This window comes from Lissotriton helveticus, chromosome 10, assembly GCF_964261635.1.
Source record: "Lissotriton helveticus chromosome 10, aLisHel1.1, whole genome shotgun sequence".
NCBI lineage: Eukaryota > Metazoa > Chordata > Amphibia > Caudata > Salamandridae > Lissotriton > Lissotriton helveticus.
This window is the reverse complement of record NC_136071.1, coordinates 896,281,504-896,300,155: the sequence shown is the minus strand read 5'-3', so window position 1 is coordinate 896,300,155 and position 18,652 is coordinate 896,281,504. Positions and strand designations below refer to the sequence as shown.

At 42.8% G+C, this 18,652-nt stretch overlaps 1 protein-coding gene across 1 annotated transcript in view; it reads left to right on the top strand.

The window, feature by feature from the left end:
• LANCL2 (LanC like glutathione S-transferase 2) overlaps window positions 1–18,652 on the top strand; it is a 282,523-nt gene that overhangs the window by 69,665 nt on the left and 194,206 nt on the right. The gene's annotated exons all lie outside the window — the stretch shown is intronic.

Sequence of the window (18,652 nt, the reverse complement as noted above, 5' to 3'; positions counted from 1 at the left end):
CGTATAAACATCCTAAATAAATAGAATGTGTGTGTACCACTGTATTGCAATTAATTAACATTGGCACATGGCCAGATAGCCACTAATGGAAAATTTACTGTCAACACCTTTCACACAGATGTTTTGGAACAAGATTTTGCCTTAAGACACAACCTACTTTCAATCATAACTCTACAGCCTGCATCACATGGTGAACTGCTTCCACCCTAAACTTTAGTGATTCACAAACCATGCACCATATGACTTACAACGTGCCCAATAACAATTGCCTCCAATCCATACGCTACTTCCATGTTATAGATTCTCACATGTACACTGAGTTACTCTATGGTGTAAATGACTATATTGTTTTCAGTGATGTAACCAGTGATATCATCAATGATGTAATTTGAGATGTCATTAGTGATGTAATTTAACATGTTATAAGTGATGTAATATGTGAAGTCATTAGCAGTGTTTGGCCGGGGCGCAAGTTATAGTTAGCCCAGTATACTATAACCGGTGAATTTCAGTGGCTTTTTGGATTCTAAACTTTAGTTTTTATCTCATGTCAACACAGACTTAAACTACACAAACATTAGAAATTCTAAAGTTATAATTATCTCTTGCACTTTTTTGTTATTTGTGACAAACCCAACTTAAACTACACAAACATAAGAAATTCAAAAGTTAGAAACTATCTTCTTTCTTCCTTTCTTCCTTTCCCCCAATGTCAATATCACTTGCCATTGAGACTAATCCAGAGTGGTTAATTCGCTTCATATTATGGGGAGTAAAAGTTGGCTCAGTCCTACCCCATGTCTTTTTCAGATCAGTGCCCCAGTAGTGTGCCCTTTTTAAAAGCATGGGGCAAAATGACTGGCAAGTTATAAAGAATTACCGCAGTCTTGGAAGTATCACTATTTTGGATAGTGATACCTTCTCCATTACCGATAGAGGCAAACCATTCCAGAAACATACTGAGTTTATTATTACACCAACTGGCTTTCCGATGTTTCCAGCGATTATGTCTGGATCCGAGTGATATATCTGGATTCCTAAGTAGTTAAAACATATAACGACCCCAGGACAATAGAGTAAGATTGACAGTCATCAGGCTATTGCCCAGGGGCAGCTCCTTCATTACAGCGTGTCACCCCACTGAAATGCCCCCAGAGATGAAAAATAAAATGGTAATGAAGTTAATTCATTACAATTTTATTTTTCATCATCTCGTCCTGAACGTAGTGTCAGGACGGGGCGGGCCTGCTGAATTGCAGCAGGGAGATGAGTGGTCTCCTTTGCACTTGTTTAAAGTGTGCATGTCTCTTTGGCTGGCCGTCGCGCACTTTGAACCTCTCTAATCCAGCTGTCATAAGATATCTGGGTTAGAGAAAGTAAAAGCCTCCAGTGCTCTTGTGAGTACTGATAGAGGCCGCTCCCACCAATCCTTTCACTGCTCTGACGCCGGTTAACAGCACAAGGGCAGTGCTAGGGTTGATTAAGAGAGTTAGCTGGGCCCCTGGAGTCACAAGGGAAGAAGACTGTAACAAGGAGGACCCATCAGCAACTACGGTAAGTATATTTTTATTTTATTTACTTAACTGGTTTTACTTTATAAAACCACCCACCCACCACCCATTTGCCCTCCATTCTACTCTTGAAAGTTGACTGCCGCCACCGCTTTTGCTATCTGTCTTAGTGGGGACAAGCATGATTTACCCGCGCAACTCTTTCAAACAAGCCTATCCCATACCTTAATGGAACATCAGGATCTCGGAAATCAAGCAATATCTCATCTGTGTACAAGGAATATATATGTTTAATGCCAGAGACTTCCAGTCCGTTGTCAACTCCATATTGTTTAAAATGGCAAGCCAGTGGTTTATTGTCCAGTTTTCACCCTCGCCATGGGGGATGAGCAAAGAAAGTCTATCCTAGTAATAATTGTAGGCCAAATTTACTCTTTTATAAGACTACAAATATATAAGCAATCCTTTTCAATATCTAATGCCACTAATGATGGAAGTGCGTTGTCAATAGGGATAAATAACGGATGTACGTTGTTACAACACATGCTTTTACCACGCATGCTGTTACAACGCAAGCCATTATAACGCATTGCTTTGGGGGATGCTGGATAGTGAATAGTTTAATTTACTATTCCAACTCCAGTCCCCGTGGTTAGTAGGGAAGGTGTTGGATAGTAAATTAAACTATTACTTATCCTAGAGCGCCCCCCAGTGCAATGCGTTGTATTAGTTTTTGTTGTAAAACCTGCGTTGTAAAAGCACTGCGTGGTAAAATTTGCGTGGTAAAGGATGTTTACCATAAGTAACATAATGTGGAAGAGTTGTTTTAAGGTTGGTGATGTAATAAGGCCAGGAACAAACCTGCTTTGATCTGATTGTATCAGTGAGGTTATTTCACATAAAATTCTATTTGAAATTACCTTGCCTAGGATTTATTATCCCGATTTAAGAGGCAGAGGGGTCTATTAGTGGTTGCCTCTGGTCGATCCTATCCTTGTTTGGGGACCACTATTAAAACTGTCTTCATAGTTCTTAATAGAAAATGATCTCCGTGCTCCCGTCTACATTATTTCTCAAATTTGTGCTCCATAGCAATACATGATGGTGATGGAGCCATTTCTTGAAAACACACATGTAATGCTATCTTCTACGATTGTGCATTGTGCTGAATAGCATGTTATTGTCTTAGGTCGCTAATGTTTGTGCACAACTTTATATCACGTTTTTATGGTTAGTTATGTGAGAAGCTTTGGCTCCGCTCTCATGTTAGGAGCCAGGAATACATGTTTTGATTGAGCAGAAGTTGTGTGCTTCCACAAAAAAGTGAAGGCTCCCCACACAGCTGGGATCATTTTGTTTATTTATACAGTTACCTGAAGTGGAACTTTCAAGGGCATACAAGTTATTAAATTGCCGTAGAGATCTACATCATTTATAGTGTTTTTCTCTGGCAGAAGCACAGATGGGAGGGAGGCAGGCGTTAACCTACATGGATTGTTAGGCCTGGTTTCACAGTGAAACTGTCATCTGACTTTTTAACCTACACCAATATTATTCTACAGTTCTTTGTTTCTTCATAGATACATATCCATTCCCACACTATCTAATTGTAATACTTAACATTACCACACAACATTCTTTTAAAGCCAGATCTATTGGCATTTCGAATGCTTGTTACGCATTTATTGAGTGACTTAATACACCAAAGTGTTTTTTGCAGGTGGCAGTTGTACATTTGATGTTATTTATTCTCTAGCTATGTCAGTGTAGCAGACTGGTAGCTGAACATGACAGTCATTCATCGAGCGGAGAAGGGCTGACAGTGCAGGTCTGTCACTGGAAGATGCAGGTCAATGCATGGGAGAAAGTGCAGGTGACTTGAGGGTTGAGGAGAGTGCAGGATGTGCAAGTCTCCGGGTTCAACTGATCTTTACCGTCTTCCATCCACTATTCTTTATTCTCCACCCTCAACATAATACTAATAATTACTAGCACAAAGATGATGATTCTTCACATGGAGACCATAATGAATGAATTTGTATTAAGTCCACTGTTACGCCAAGCATATGACAGAATCTGGCCTGAGCTGAAGTATCAGAGAGCTGATCTATCTGAGAGTAGATGGCCAGGTTTTAAAAAAAAATTCTGAATAAAGTTTTCTCTTGAAGGATCAGTTAAGATTTAGTCTGTTCCACTCTAGTCTTACTAATTCATGGACTATGAACTGAATAGCAAATGTGGATTGTAGCAGCCTAGAAGGCAGATACAGCATAAATTCAGCTTGTAGGTTGGTAGTTTCTTTCTACAGACTGCACTATACTAAAGACAGAGACTTTTGAATACTGATCTTTTGACTATTGGTTAAAAACACAACACACGAAAAAGAAAGAATTGTTGAATTCTGAAATGGAAGTCTAGAATAAGTTGGCTGCAGCTGATTTTACTACTTACAAACAGGCCAAAAGTTATGAAAATTCCAAATTGCGAAAATTGCTGCAATCCTACTGTGAACGTATCGTGTCATTGATAATGGAACTGTAACGGGTTGAAGGATGAAGAGCGCAGACCTTGTGCGCCATTCTCATGTAGAAATAAAAACAGGACAATGCGATCAACTCAGACTACCAAACACACAAATTACCTAATCTGTAAAAACACATTTTAATGTATAAAAGTGGCAAGCGTAGTGACACTGCTGATACTTGGTGACATTGCATTTGGATATCTCTGTCTTCCTTTGTTTATGACTGCGTCTTGAGTTTACCTGAATGTTGATTGGCGTTGTAGCTCATTTCCGGGCAGATGTGCGCACCTTTGTGTGCTTATGCTTTTATATTAAGGCGGGTGCATGGCGTTCAGGGATGTATTGGTATTGGCGTGTTTGGGGGTTTGCCATTATGCTGTCTTCCCCTGGACTTGGGCTTACTGTTGTATTCTTCATTTGTAGTCGGGTTGGACATTGTTCTCTATCTGCTCTTTCGATCGGCAAAAGTGTCCCTTTCTTCCAAGGCAAAGTTTATTTTCACAGTTTTGTACACTTTTCAACTTTGTTACCCAGCTTGCTTGTGGCCTACCCCTGGTTTTCCTGCTAGACTTGGGGCAGAGACTCTGTATGTGCATGCTTGCTGTTTACTCATGGTTCTCCTGCTGTGCTGTCGCCAGGCTATCCTTGTTTCACCCTGGGGATTCTTCATGTGGATCGATGCCTTCCGTTCAGGCCCGGCGACTCTTGAGCTTCTCTTATGCTGGGCTTGGTCGGTCATCTGGTTTCCAAGTGTGAGCCTCAGGTCACACTTCCTTCTCTTTCTCCTTGGTCCTTCTGCATGCACCTTCTTTCCACTTACGCTGGCAAGACTTCATTGCTCGCAACTTTTCTTTTGTGTACAGCGGCACGCACCATCTTCGGGACTATGCGGGTTAGACTTCTAGTCACTTAAATCTCTAGTCCTTCTGTGTGCAGCGGCATGCATCTTCTTTAGGACCAGCTCACCGGGCTGAGATTGTCTTTATAGCCTGGCATCCGGTGTTAGGCTCCAGCTTGTTGATGATTGAGCAGTCACTGATTTCGTTCTCCTCTCCTTCTTGAGTAAGGGATGGAGCCTGGCCACATGTCCATTCCTTTTTGGAGATCCTACTACTTGTGTGGATATGTGTGGCTGGCCCTTTGCCTCGAGGGTCTTCCCGTGGCCTAAACCTCTTCTTCTCTAAACCGATGAGGCATCATGCCATGTGTTGCGCATTCCCTGCTCAGGGACTTTCCTGAAGCTCCCGCTCTGGGGTGTTACCTCTTCTGGAACTTTTTTCCCTGGGCAGTAGGGCGCTGTGGTTCTGTCCCTTTTGGTGCAGGATTTGCACCTTGAGGCATTGCTAATAGTCATGGTTAGTGGGGTGTGGCGAGGGGTGTTGAGGTTGCGGGGCGGTGCAGTCCTAGTTTCTTGACCACAGTCACAGCATTGTGTGCTTCTGTCCACCTTTTGATCTGGCTCTTCTGTTCCTGGGCAGCTGGTAGGCGAGGATGGTCATGGTGATGGTGGCTCTGGGGTGTGTAGACTTTGTCTCTTAGTAGATATGCCTCGTGGTCCAGGTACCATTTTGGGATGCTTCCATTTCTCTGCCAGGTGGAAGTAAAGTCAGACTGCTGTCCTCCCTTTCGCTGCTTCCAATCCTCTGCTCAGCTCAGGGGGTACTAGGCTTCGGGCCAGGTTTGTGGCATAGACCATTGGGTCCTAATCCGTGTCTGAACACACACTAACAGTGCTCTGGTGGTGTCCCTTCCTTCCACTAAACAGCCTGTGGGCTCTGTGTCTTGCAGCCTGGTCCTGCAGCTCTGTTGGCAGGTGGCGACTCGGTGTAGTACCTTTTCATTCTCTTGTGGTTGTTAACCTCCCAGGCCTTGCCTTAGCGGATGGGTTTTGCAGAGTGATGTGTGGCAATGGGAACATCTACAGAGCTCTCATAGCCGGGGGAAGATCAGAGCAGCAAAATGTTCCTCAGTGTGCAGAACCTGCAGCTAGTATTTGGCCTTCTGTAAGTCAGTCTCTCATGTGACTCTTTTTACCATTGGTCACTTTTTTTCTTTGCTGTTGGGCACTAGGTGTGTAGGTACGGTAGGTGTGCCAATACCTAGTACCCACCAAGTCCGTGATTGCTGTCTGTCATCAAATGGGGCAGTGACACAATTACATCATTTATCAGAGACATGCACCAATGACATTGAAAACCCAACCGAACTCGATTGAACGCGATGGGAAAAAGAAACCTAGTTAAGATGCTAAACTTTTAAACTCAAAATAGTGGAAATCTGCAGGATGAATAATATTTTTAATTGTTTTGCCTTCAGTTTTTAGGTTGTGGGAGAGAAGACAATGCTTTTGAAATACAATTCCTGTTCATTACATGTATGCTGAACTTTGTAGTGTCCTGCTGGATAAATCATGCAACAGCCCATCGCTAGGGGCAGTGCTAACACCCACCCACGCACATCCAACACAGGTGTCACCATTCAGGTGACCCTATTAATAAAAGGTCCTGGGGGTACGTGCTTGTGTCCAGTTATGCACCCACAATACAAGTGCCGTGTTGTTATTTTACTTGGTATGTGGGCCTAGGGCCCACTACTTTACAAACTGCATGCAACTATTATGAGCTCAGTGTATTTTGTCTAAAGTTATGTGTTTGTCAATGGTCACAGCAAAAATGCACATCAAATAATTGATGCAACCTCATCCTGAGGACTGGTCCAGCTCTGGAGGCTACTTCACCAAAAGATTACAGATAACAGCAGTCTAGGGAGAACTGCCAAGATGGGCCAAGGACTTCATCAGGGAGACGTATGTTGTAGCGTAGGTAGAGCGGTGGGGGCGAGAGGGAGTTGCAGAGAAAGTAGTATATCTTATTTTATTAATGTTTGGCGGAGAAGAGTATATTTTTGTATATAGCTGAATGAAGAATTGCCAAGATGGCACCTCCCAGTTAGAGTGGGTGAATAATTATACCACATTACCAAAGGCAGAGGTGGACACTACTTGCACAGCATAATGTTGATCCAGTCAGGAAAATTGGTAGATTAGGTGGTGGGTACGACTTTGCTTATTTGAGACCAATATGTTCAATAACCTTCTAAGTACATGATGGCTTTTAAGGGGAAACAACCATGTGCGAGCTTTAATTCATTGTGCAGTAAAATTCGTCCACATGCACCCTAGTTTAACAATTTAAATGTTATAGTATCGTGGAATTCAGCATAAAGGTAAGCCTACATACCGAAAAATAAAAACAGCACAAACAAACGTCATTCAATTTTCTTTCATTATAACAGATAGCTATTTTTTCTTGTTTGTGTATAAATTGTATATTCAGGTTTGTAATAAAAAAAAATACTGCGAATATTGAATAAAGAACATACAAACACACATGAAATATTATACATTTTGTAAAAATCAAGTCAAATGTCACTCTAAAACATAAAACGTTTTTTACCAAACAAATTCTGTACCGGTTCTGCACAGCAGTGCAAGTTGTATTTACTTATTTATAAAAATTTTACAGCACGTACTATTTTTTTAAAAAAACAGCTTCAGTTAAGACTCAGAATCACCAAAAAATACATTTGCCGAAAATAAAAGTAATGCAGTCCGGCTTTAGAAAGGTTATAAATAGAAATCACACGATTTTCTTGGTAATAAATAAAAAAAAAACTCTTAAGAAATAAACCTCAATTTCTAACCATAAGTAGAGAAAGGAAAGGAAAAACAACTACTTTATTCAGTTCTCAAATATTGACACACGAAACGATCAATTGTGTTCCCTCACCACAGCACAGCATATCATTTTAAAGAAACCTATGCATTATAAACGTCCACTGAACAGGAATATGCATATTATTCAGGATAAGCCTAGCTGTATCTACTTGGCTGAAAAGATATATTTTTCCCAGGTGCCATAGTTTCACTTCAACAGGGGAAACAAGGTCATTGACCACTGATGTTTGCAATTCCTTAGGCATCATATTAAAAAATTGTTTGCGCATTTGACCTCTGACTGTTGTGAGCGCACTGGTAATACAACGGGAGGCGTGCTGCAACCACTGTTTTTCAAGCTTTCTGATCACATTCTCTAGTTTCTACACTTTGAGTTGAGGACTGTCATGCCTCGGGACTCCCCTACGCTGTCCCTTTAAGACGCATGGTATTTAATGAACCAGGAAACAGGGAACGACGCTTCACGTTCCTGCGTCAAGCTTCCCTTGTTTCCGGTTCCGTCTAATTCCTGTTGCCTGACCTCGTAGTTCCTGTTTGGACTTTCCTGTTTGTTTGCTGGATTAGCGTATGCGTCCCCTGCACCATCCTATTGTGGGACTCGCTTTACGCTTTTGCTCGGCAGCGTTTCGCTGCCTCAGGCGTACCTTGTAAACGCCTAGTCTCCTCTCCCCTTTTCCTTGTGCCTCGCCCGGCGGCCGGGCTTAGCTCCGCCATCCGGCTGGGCACAGCCTTGTTCTCTGCAGTTTGGAGAGCTTGTTCACGGCACCATTGTGAACTTCTTCATTTTCCGCTGGTTGTATGTCCCACCCGGCGGCCGGGCTTCGCTCCGCCATCCGGTGGGACTAGTCTTACCTTTTGCTTCCCGAGTACTTGTGTACTACACCTGACGGCCGGGTTTGTGCTCCGCTGTCCGGTGTCGGTGCATTCCCCATTTATTATTTACTTAGTTAGTCAGTTAGGTTGCTCCCTTACTATTTCCTGTCCCTATCCTGTTTCCACATTTCCTTCACGTTCCCTGTTTCCAGAATATCCGCCATAAACTTAACTTATACTGGAACCCCCTTCCTTGGTATTTGGTGGCACTCTTGCGTGGATCAGGGTGGGTGCATATATTCCACACTACAGGGAATCACGGTAAGAGCGCTCATGCGCTACCAATCTTTTTTTTATTACTATTGATACATGTGGATGGATTATATATATTCCGCTTTGGTTCTCATAGATGGTGGTAAACCTCGTAAAACATCTGCAGAAGAAGTGGGCGGAAGGTTCTTTGTGTGCCAGACAGTAGTGAAAGTGTCTTCAAAGGCTGTTCCACGATAGTTGAAGTAAGAAGGGGTTTATATAGGCCATTATTGTAACATACAACATCTAGCCTGCAAGTGCTCAATTTCCTATCGTGTCATCCCTATCATAGCTCCAGACGCTGTACCTTATTTCCACCTTCACCTGTTAAATCAGCGACATATTAAGAACCTGGGGTACGTGATATGTTTGTGTATTTGTAAATTGGTATATTCCAGTTATTGGATTAGAGCTAGAGTGTTTTACTTCCTCTTGTCATTGCAGCCTACCTGTTTTCCGGTTCCCTTCATTGAAGCACCCCGCATTCACTACTGGAGATTACCATCAACCATCATTGTCTTCCCCCATCTTTCCTTGTTTTGTTTCCCTGTTTTCCCCTGGCGTGTCTCTCGTACTCTAGTGCTTGATAGAGTCGGAAGACCGTAGGGGAAGGCTGCGGATTACTCTTCGGATTCCTGACGCTCCTGTGGAACCAGCCTGCAATCCTTACAAGGACTCCTTGTGTGTTCGGCAGCCACTGCTATAAAATGGCCCTAGATGACAGCTTTAAATTCATCCCACATTCTAGGGACGGGTACCCCTCCCCCCTCGTCATGTCCAAAATATTCCTCTGTTCTTTTCTCTGTTTCACTTTTGGTAAATGGGTCTCTAAGCAGGGATGGGTGCAGGCTCCATTTCCCTGGTGGTCTTCTATTTCCCATGCCTAATTGGACTATGACCGGTGTGTGGTCTGAGACTAATGTTGGGTCCATGGCACAAGTGAGCCCCATCAGGGAATTGATCAGTAATATGTAGTCAATCCAAGAATGGGTACAATATTCATGGGAGTAGAAGATACAAGCCTTGATTGCCGCATGTTGCTTCCGCCAGGCATCGCGTAGGCCTAGGTTGTCACTGGTCTTTTTCTGCCTCTTGGAAAAGGCTCCTGCATTTAAATTGTGCCACCCCCTTAAATGTGTGTAGGTCCCTTACCATATTAAGATCCCCAGTCAGCATAGTATCATCTCTAGGCTTATCAGCTAGCTTCCCCACTTCCTGACCTGCGTTAAGGTCATAGACCGTGGCCACAATGAGTAGTCAACCGTGAAGTGCACTAACTAAGATTAGGTATTTATCATCCCTGTCGGTCTGGGTTTGTGTGATTGACATAGGAAGGTTATGTCTTAGGTATATCACCACTCCCATTTGTTTTGTACTGGCTGAGGAGTAGTAACTCATGGGTTAGGCTGTGTGGTTCATTTTCCCATGATCTTTGCACAGAAGATGGTTTTCTCAAAGATAAATATATTTTAGATTGGATTACCGAAGTGCTTGGCATATTTCTCCATGTTTATTTTAGGAGTTAATTCCTTGTGTATTTAGAGAAACAAGTCATTTGCAATGTCATCAGTGATGTCATAAATTATTTTATAGAACATGTGATGAGTGATGAAATATGTGAGGTAATAAGTAGTGCATGGTGGAAGCGCAAGTTATTGTTAGCTTTGCTAACTATAACTGGTAATTTTTTTTGTTTTGTTTAGTTCAAAATGTTAATGTTGCCACAGACGTATTCACCTAACTATAACGTTACTTTAACCTTTGTTTTTGTCAGTAAATTTGTAAGTTTTTAAAAAATATATATCTTTTTATCAGACCTAACCATAATGTTACTTTAATCTTTGCTTTTTTCAGTGAATTTCGAGTTTATTTTTAACAGGAAATAATATTTTATTAGCATATGTAAAGCCAACTCCCTGCCACACACGGTCATAGGGAGGTTGGCCACAAGGCCTGCAGCAAAGCCCTCACAGGGCCTCATGTTTTTAAAGGGGAGAGCGGCCCTGATCATCATTAAGCCCTGGGAACCCCACCCCCAGGGTATCATGTTTTTTAAAGTGGTGGAAGGCCCCCCTCCCCAAGCCTTATTAGGCCCTTGGCACCCTCATCCACCAGGTCCATTGTTTTTTAAAGTGAGGATGGGGGCACGTGACCCCCTTCCTTGGAATTATTAGGCCCAGGGGACCCAATCCCTCAGGTCCTTTTATTTTTTAAAGGGGAGGTGAACCAAGTGCCCCCACTCTCCAAGCCATATTAGGCACTGGGGAACCCATCCACCAGGGCAGTGTTTTTTTATTCAAGGGGAGGGTGGCCACATGGTCCCCTCCCAGAGCCTTTAAAAGGCCTTGGAACCCCATTCCCCAGGGCCATGTTTTTTTAAGGGAAGGTGGGCTGCACAGCTCCTCTCTCCAAGCCTTTAAAAGGCCCCGGGGACCCCACGCCCAGGGCCATATCTCTTTTAGAGGGGATGGTGGCGTGTGGCCCCTCTCCCTGAGCCTCATGAGACCGTGGGTACACCATCCCCCCAGGGCCCTATTGATTTTCAAGTGGAGGGGGGGCCCTCCCAAGCTTTAAAAAAGGCCTTGGGGGCCCCTTCCCCAGGGATGTATTTTTGTAAAGAATAGGGGGGCATCGTGCCCAGCTCCCTGAGCCTTTTCTGGCACTGGGGACTCCATCCCCGGGTCCTACATTACTTAAGGTGGGTGCCCACCCAGGGCACCCACCTTACACTCATGGGCTGTGGGGGGAGGCCCAGTGCCCCCGTGGCCCCAGCCGGCTCTCAGCATGCTGTGGGACACTCAGTTGTGTAAGTCACTGTCTGGATATATGAGTAGTGGGTGTGTACGTGACTTTGTGGGAGTGTAACTGGGTGTGTAAATGCCTGCTTGACTGTGTGAGTGGCTGCAAATTAAATTACATACTGTAAGCTGACACCCACATTAATTTGTACTGGTTTAATAGTACAACTATTTGTTCAGTATAGTAAAGTCTCTTCCCCCTTTGCTGCTCACTATATTTTTAGTTAATGTTCTCATCTAAGCTGCCTTCTATTTTGTCTTTTACTGTAGTGTCTAGAAGCCACACATTTCTCATAGCTTATATACACTCACACCGTTTTTAAATATACTTATTATAGAACAACCTAATTAACATACCTGTAAAATCTCTTTGCTGTTGTCCAACATTTAGTGTAAGTTCTGTTAACATCTGATTTCTACTGCAAATCACATGTCAGAACTATGGCAATCCTCCTCCCATCTAAGCAGAAAGGTTCCTAAATGGCTACCCTTCCCGATGTGCTCTTACTCATACTCCTATACTTAGAAAATCACAGACTTCCATTCATCTTTTTTTATGTTATACCACTTCTACTTCGTCACTAATTTTAATCCCTTTCCATGTTTCCTGTAAAGAATCCCAATTTAGTAGTTTTTTCACAGATCCACTGCGGCGCTCAGCTTGGTACCCTTGTAAATCCATGGTGGATTTGCGGTTCCACACGGAAGCCCTTAAAGGCATTCAGTAATCTGCTGTTAATGCTTTGCATCTCTACTGTATTTTATAAAATATTGTCAATTACAAGACATAAGCTCCCTACTGAGCAACATTTGTACACTAGTCTGCTTTTCAGTTTTACACTGCAGTCTCTTTTGTTCCCTTCCCCCTCACTCTTTTAGCTCCGTTTCCATAGTAACCATGTTCCCAATAGTTTCTGCCTACTAGTAAGTCAAGTTCAAGTTTCAAGTTTCAAGTTTTCAAAGCTTTATTCGATTATTAAAAACAATCATAAAAGCATACAATACATATACATTCATATTATAAAACTCTAATGGGATTGCCCCATAAAAATGATTCATGGGAAAAATCATTAGGAATTTAAGATAACAGGTTTGATACAGCTCAGTGATACAATAAAACAGGATAGTTAAAAGACCATACTATTCCTTGCGGCCACAGATTTCAGGATAAACATGGCTGTGTGAAAACAAATATCGGGATCTTCTAAGGAAAACAGTAACCTCATTGCCGAATTTACCAATAGTAAGTCAAAAGTTCACAAGACTTTCTCTTAATGGCATACTAGCTTCACATTAACTGTAGCAGGTGTGGTTGAATTTTCGCATTTAATTTTTTTTTTCACTAAATCTGCGCATCCTAGGCCAAATAAAGGGTCTGCCGGCTATGTTACGGGAAGGTCCACAGATCCATTCCCAACCAAAAGCACACATTCAGTACAAAACAACAGCACATTTAATCTATACATATCCTATTACAATTTACATACATGAGTGGGTGTATGGATGTGAGTGTTTGTGTGAATGGTTGTGTAGGAGTGTGGGAGAGTGTGATTGGTGGGTGTATGAGTGGGTGTGTTAGTGGCTGTGTGGGTCTCTCATTGGGGTGTGTGTGGCCGCATGGCCGCATGGGTGTATGAGTGAATTTGTCAATTGTCTTGCTGTATATGAGTGTGAATGGTTTTCTGGGTCTCTGAATGGGTGTGTGACTGGCTGTATGGGTATGTGAGTGGCTGTGTAGGTGTGTGGTTGAATGTTTGAGTGGGGCTGTGGGTCTGAGTGTGTGTGACTGGGTGTATGAGTCTGCGAATGGATGTGAGTGGTTTTGTGAGTATGAATGGGTATGTCGGTGCATTTGTGAGTGTGTGAATGGGTCTGTTAGTGGGTGTGTGAGTGGCTGTATGAGTGTGTGAGTGGCTGTCTAGGTGTGTGAGTGGCTGTCTAGGTGTGTCTGGTTTTGTGGGTGTTTGAGTGTATGAATCATTGTGTGAGTGTGTTAATGGGTGTCAGTGGTTTTGTCGGTCTGCGAGTAGGTGTATGAGTGTGTTAATGGACATGTGAATGGGTGCATGAGTGTTTGAAAGGGTGTGTGAGTAGCTGTGTGTGTCTATAAATATGTGAGTCAACAGATAACCTAAGACTATGTTGGAAGGGGGCTGATAATGCAGAAGTCTTTAAGACGCTGGCAAAAAATAACATGCCCTTGATTGAGTCCTGCCTCTCCCTTGATTCAACACCAGACCAGATAATTGAGGACTTTGGCATGATATGTCAGACTGTCAAAAGCCTGATATCCAAACCTCCTAAAAAGGTGGCACGCGTCCCTAGCTGGTTTAACCAAGATTGCTCTAAAGCAAATAGGAATCTCCACATGGCTTTAGCTTCTATTCCGAGATGCCCCGCAACGGTTAGACAGGCAAGAAACGACTATAAGGTGGCAACCAATAATAGGAGAAATGAAGTTTTGAAGGAACGTTGGGACAAGCTGTCTGATGCCGCTAATTTAAACAATGCTAATATTTTTGGGGCGGCAGTGAGGGAAGTGCGTTCCATGGGGCAGTCACAGACGCAAATCAGTTGTAATATAACTAGCGAGGCCTGGGTGGACCACTTCTCATCAATCTATTGTGCCCCATCCTCATCCGATCTATCCCCTACCATTGGTAACCCAAAACCTATAGATATCAGCATCTTAGAAGTAACCGAAGCAATTAACCAAAGCCTAGGCAACAAAGCGCCTGGCCCCGACGGGTTGCCATTAGACCTAATTAAATGGAACCCGTCTTTTTGGGCCCCTCTGCTTCTGAATATTTTTAATAACCTGACCCTGGCAAAGATTCCAGATACTTGGGCCAAAAGTATTATAGTACCGATCTTCAAAAAAGGCGATAGGTCACTTCCATGTAACTATCGCTCCATCTCCCTAATAGATAACACCCTTAAAATTTTAGGGAGAGTTCTTTCCAACAAAATTATAGATTGGACAGAGGCAAATAACATCTTAGACCCTTGCCAGCTGGGTTTCAGGAGTAAGGTGGGAACAAGGGAGCAATGCCACAATCTGAATTTAATTATTAGTAAATATATTATTGCCAAGAAATCCCCGGTTTACATGGCCTTTATGGATTTGTCCACAGCTTTTGACCTAGTTAATAGGTCAAAGCTGTGGGCAATTCTTTTATCCAAGGGTCTGGACGAAACCCTGGTCAATTTTCTGGCCTACCTGTATAGAGACCTTAAGGCCCAAGTAAGAACAGGGCGAGGTCTCAGGACTCATTGATATTGGCAGGGGGGTCAGGCAAGGTTGTGTCTTGGCCCCCCTGCTTTTTATTATATACCTTAATGACCTGAATGCTTCCCTGAAATTGGCTACCCAAGACGTCCCCATATTAACAAAGTACCCATCCCTGCATTGCTCTAAGCCGATGATGCGGTTTTCATAGGTCGTACACTTAATTCATTGCGCCTCCTTGTCCAAGATTTTAATATTTTAATGAAAAACTTAGACCTGCAAGTCAATTTAAAAAAATCTTTTCTAATGAGCAGTGGCCAAGGTAAACAGGCCATACGCCCGATTGTAATAGACGGTCACAAAATGACCTTGGTAAAATCCTTTGTATACTTGGGTTTGGCCTTTGCTGCGAACAGCTCCTGGAGTGAGCACTTAGCTCACACCAGGAGCAAGTTCTCAAAGGCCAACAATTCGTTGCTAAGCATCCCTCGCCCTAAGACGACGGGCGCAGTATTAGCTGTACAAAGGATTTACAAACTCCAGTGTATCCCGGTAGCAACTTATGGGGCCGAGATATGGGGGACGGCCAACTGTTCTGGTATACAGCAGGAGGAGAATAGGTTTTGTAGAAAACTACTAAATGTTCCTATCTCAACCTCTCACTACATATCCCACAAAGAACTCAATATTAATTTTATCATTGATTTTATCAGGGCTCGCCCGGCACTTATGTGGATTGCAGTGTGGAAGAATGAAGCAGCCTCCTTGACTCAGTCAATCATCAAGGATTGTCTAGGTTGTGCTAAGGGGCTAGATATCCCATGGTTGGGCGGAGTGTTGAGTACTTTGCGCAGTATAAACATGGAAAGTATTTTCTGGGACCCTACACTTGCTGCCACAGTCGCAAAAAAAGACATGCAGAATACTCTGTACTTCTTATACAAGACCGAGCGAGTGGCAGCAGAGGCCAGAAAAAATACTGTGCGCAACTACATGGCCATTGAACGTTTTAGTTACCCACTCCACCTCTATTTGTTATTACCAATGACCCGTTGGGAGACAAGCTTACTGTTCCATTTAAAAGCTGGCACAATTCGCTTTGCATTCTCTTTTCCACTTGGCCACAGTCCCAATTTAAACCTGTCTTTGTGCCCTTTCGATGGGAGGAGTGAGCAAACTATCAAGCACTTTATTTTCTCCTGCAAATTTTATACTAAATATTTTAAACAGTTTTTATGCTCGTATTTTACTAAGAGAAGACCAATTAGCTAAGAGGCAGCATTTGATTCCATATTAGCCCTAGATGATGTGGACCTTATTTTTCGCACTTGCACTTTTCTAAAATCGGCAGTAAGAGCACGCAGATCTATGTTTGAAGTCTGACATTAACATAAATAGTCATGTATTGTCTTTTTATTGCTTTTGTAGCTTAAGAATTTATCTGGACTGTGATGATGTTAAACTTTGCACTAAGCCACTTTTGACTTGTACAATGTATATTTTTAGATTACTTGAACGGTCAATTTTTAAAATGTATTGTTTTTCTTCTGTGCTTTTATGGGTACTGCTGTCCCCGAATAAAGATGAACTGACTGACTGACAGTATGTGAGTGGTTATGTTGGTGTGTGAATAAATGTGAGTAAGTGTATGTATGGGTGTGTGACTGGGTGTGAGTGTGTAAATGAGTGTGTGAGTGCCTGTGTGGATCTGTGAGTGGCTGTGTTTATCTGTGTGTTGGTGGGTGAGTGACTTTATAGGTGTGTGAGTGGGTGTGTAAGTGTGTGACTTGGTGTGTGAGTGGTTTTTGGGTCTATGAGTGGGTGTGTGTTTGTATGGGTCTGTGCGTGGGTGTGTGAATGACAGTATGGGTGTGGGAGTGGCTGTGAAGGTGTGTGAGTGGGTTTGTGGGTCTGTGAGTGATGTCAGTGGCTGGATGGGTGTGTGAGTGGGGTATGGATGTGTGTGTAGGTGTGTGAGTGATAGTGTGGGAGGTAGTGTGTGAGTGGGTCTGTGATTGGGTGTACTTTTTTTAAACTGTGCGCTGGAGCCACGTTTCCACCTTGGATACACACGGTGGGGCAGTACTAAGTGCCGCAGATCAGTGCTTGCCCCCAAACAACATTTTGGGCCCTTTCATGCCCATGAGGGGTACCTCACAGACCATCAGTCCCATGATGTTAGGATATCTCTATCCGGACCCCTTATATCCTATCTCATCTTTTGTGTCCGCCTTTCCACCCCAAAACCGATTGCTTATATAAAAAATGGTGGCCATAAATTTCCTCTCAAGTTGCAGCCAGCCAATCAGCATTACTGGCGGCAAGTGGATCTGCGGATCCTCTGCAGTGGCTCCGCATCAACAGATATTTATGGTTAATTTTTTAATTATTAAATCCCAAACCTGCTGAACAGATTTGCACCAAATTACAACAAGCATTGGCGTAGTCAATATGTCTCGCCTTTGGAACCTTATAAGTATTTAGTTACGCAGTACAATATCCTTGGTGCAACAACATAAACTGTTGCAAGTCTAAACACTTATAAAGTCCAAAGACGAGACCTATTGGCTATGCCAATGCTTGATTATTTTGAGAGGGAGAGTACCTACACTTCTCAAGAGTGACATAATATGTTTAATTGGAGAGTATCGCACATCTTAGAAACAAGCAGGTACTGTGGTACAGGGTAGCTGCACTTGTATTTTTCCATTTCAAGCACTGCCTCAGACCCTATCTTTGCCAGGGGTCGTCTTAAGGATTTTGAGGAGCCAAGAAAGACATATTTCAACTGTTTATGAGGGAAATCTATTTCTGAAAGTTTGTTTGGTATCACATGGGCTTCAATTATCAGAAAATGGGTAATAAAATTGCGCTGTCTGATAGACCTAAAAATGAAACTAAATGTCCCGGAATGCCATATCCTCGGGAATAAAAGACAGCTGAAGAGACACCCATCAGGTGAACGTTTTGACTCCTGCACCATCACAAACATGCAGTTCTCCAAGAACCTGACAAAATTCCGATTTTGTACCCCTTCAAATTTGAATTTCTTCAGCCTTCAAATTTGAATTCCTTCATACTTCGATCTACATGTACCCGACTCTCCCGCTAGCTGGTCAAGAGCAAGTAGACAAACCTCTACGCACATCCGGTGGCGTCGGAAATTACGTAACCTGACACGTTTTGGTTAACATTTTGAAGCATGAAGGTGAGGGAACAATTGAAGTGCCTTTGAAGGGAGGTAATAAACAACTCGCCTGCTGCAGTTTATGTGTGCTGGTTGTCCGAGAGATGTCCTGGGAAAAGTCTGAATATTAGGTTGTATTTCATGCCACAAGCTCGTATTAGGTGCTAATTGTGGGGAATTTTAGGTTCGGAATTGGAACCGCTACAATAGTGAGCCAGGAATCATTTTGGAGGAGAAAATGAAAAGTTATTTTGACGCGGTTACGTAAAACATGGGTTTTTATACCTGAACTCCTATTTGGAACTTCAAATGCATGCATTCCTTTGTGGTCTAAATGTATTTGTTAGGCTTTTGTAAGCAGCAAGTGGTCTACGTTTTTCGGTGATCCCTAGCCCCTTTTGCTTTTTCAACATTTGTATAATTGAAAATTATTCCTTTGTTGGAAACACCAGGTGGATGATAATCTTATTTGGGATCAACTCTCTCGGACGTGACAGGAAACCGTGTATTTTAAGTTTGCACGTGTAGTTCGAGCGCTAGAA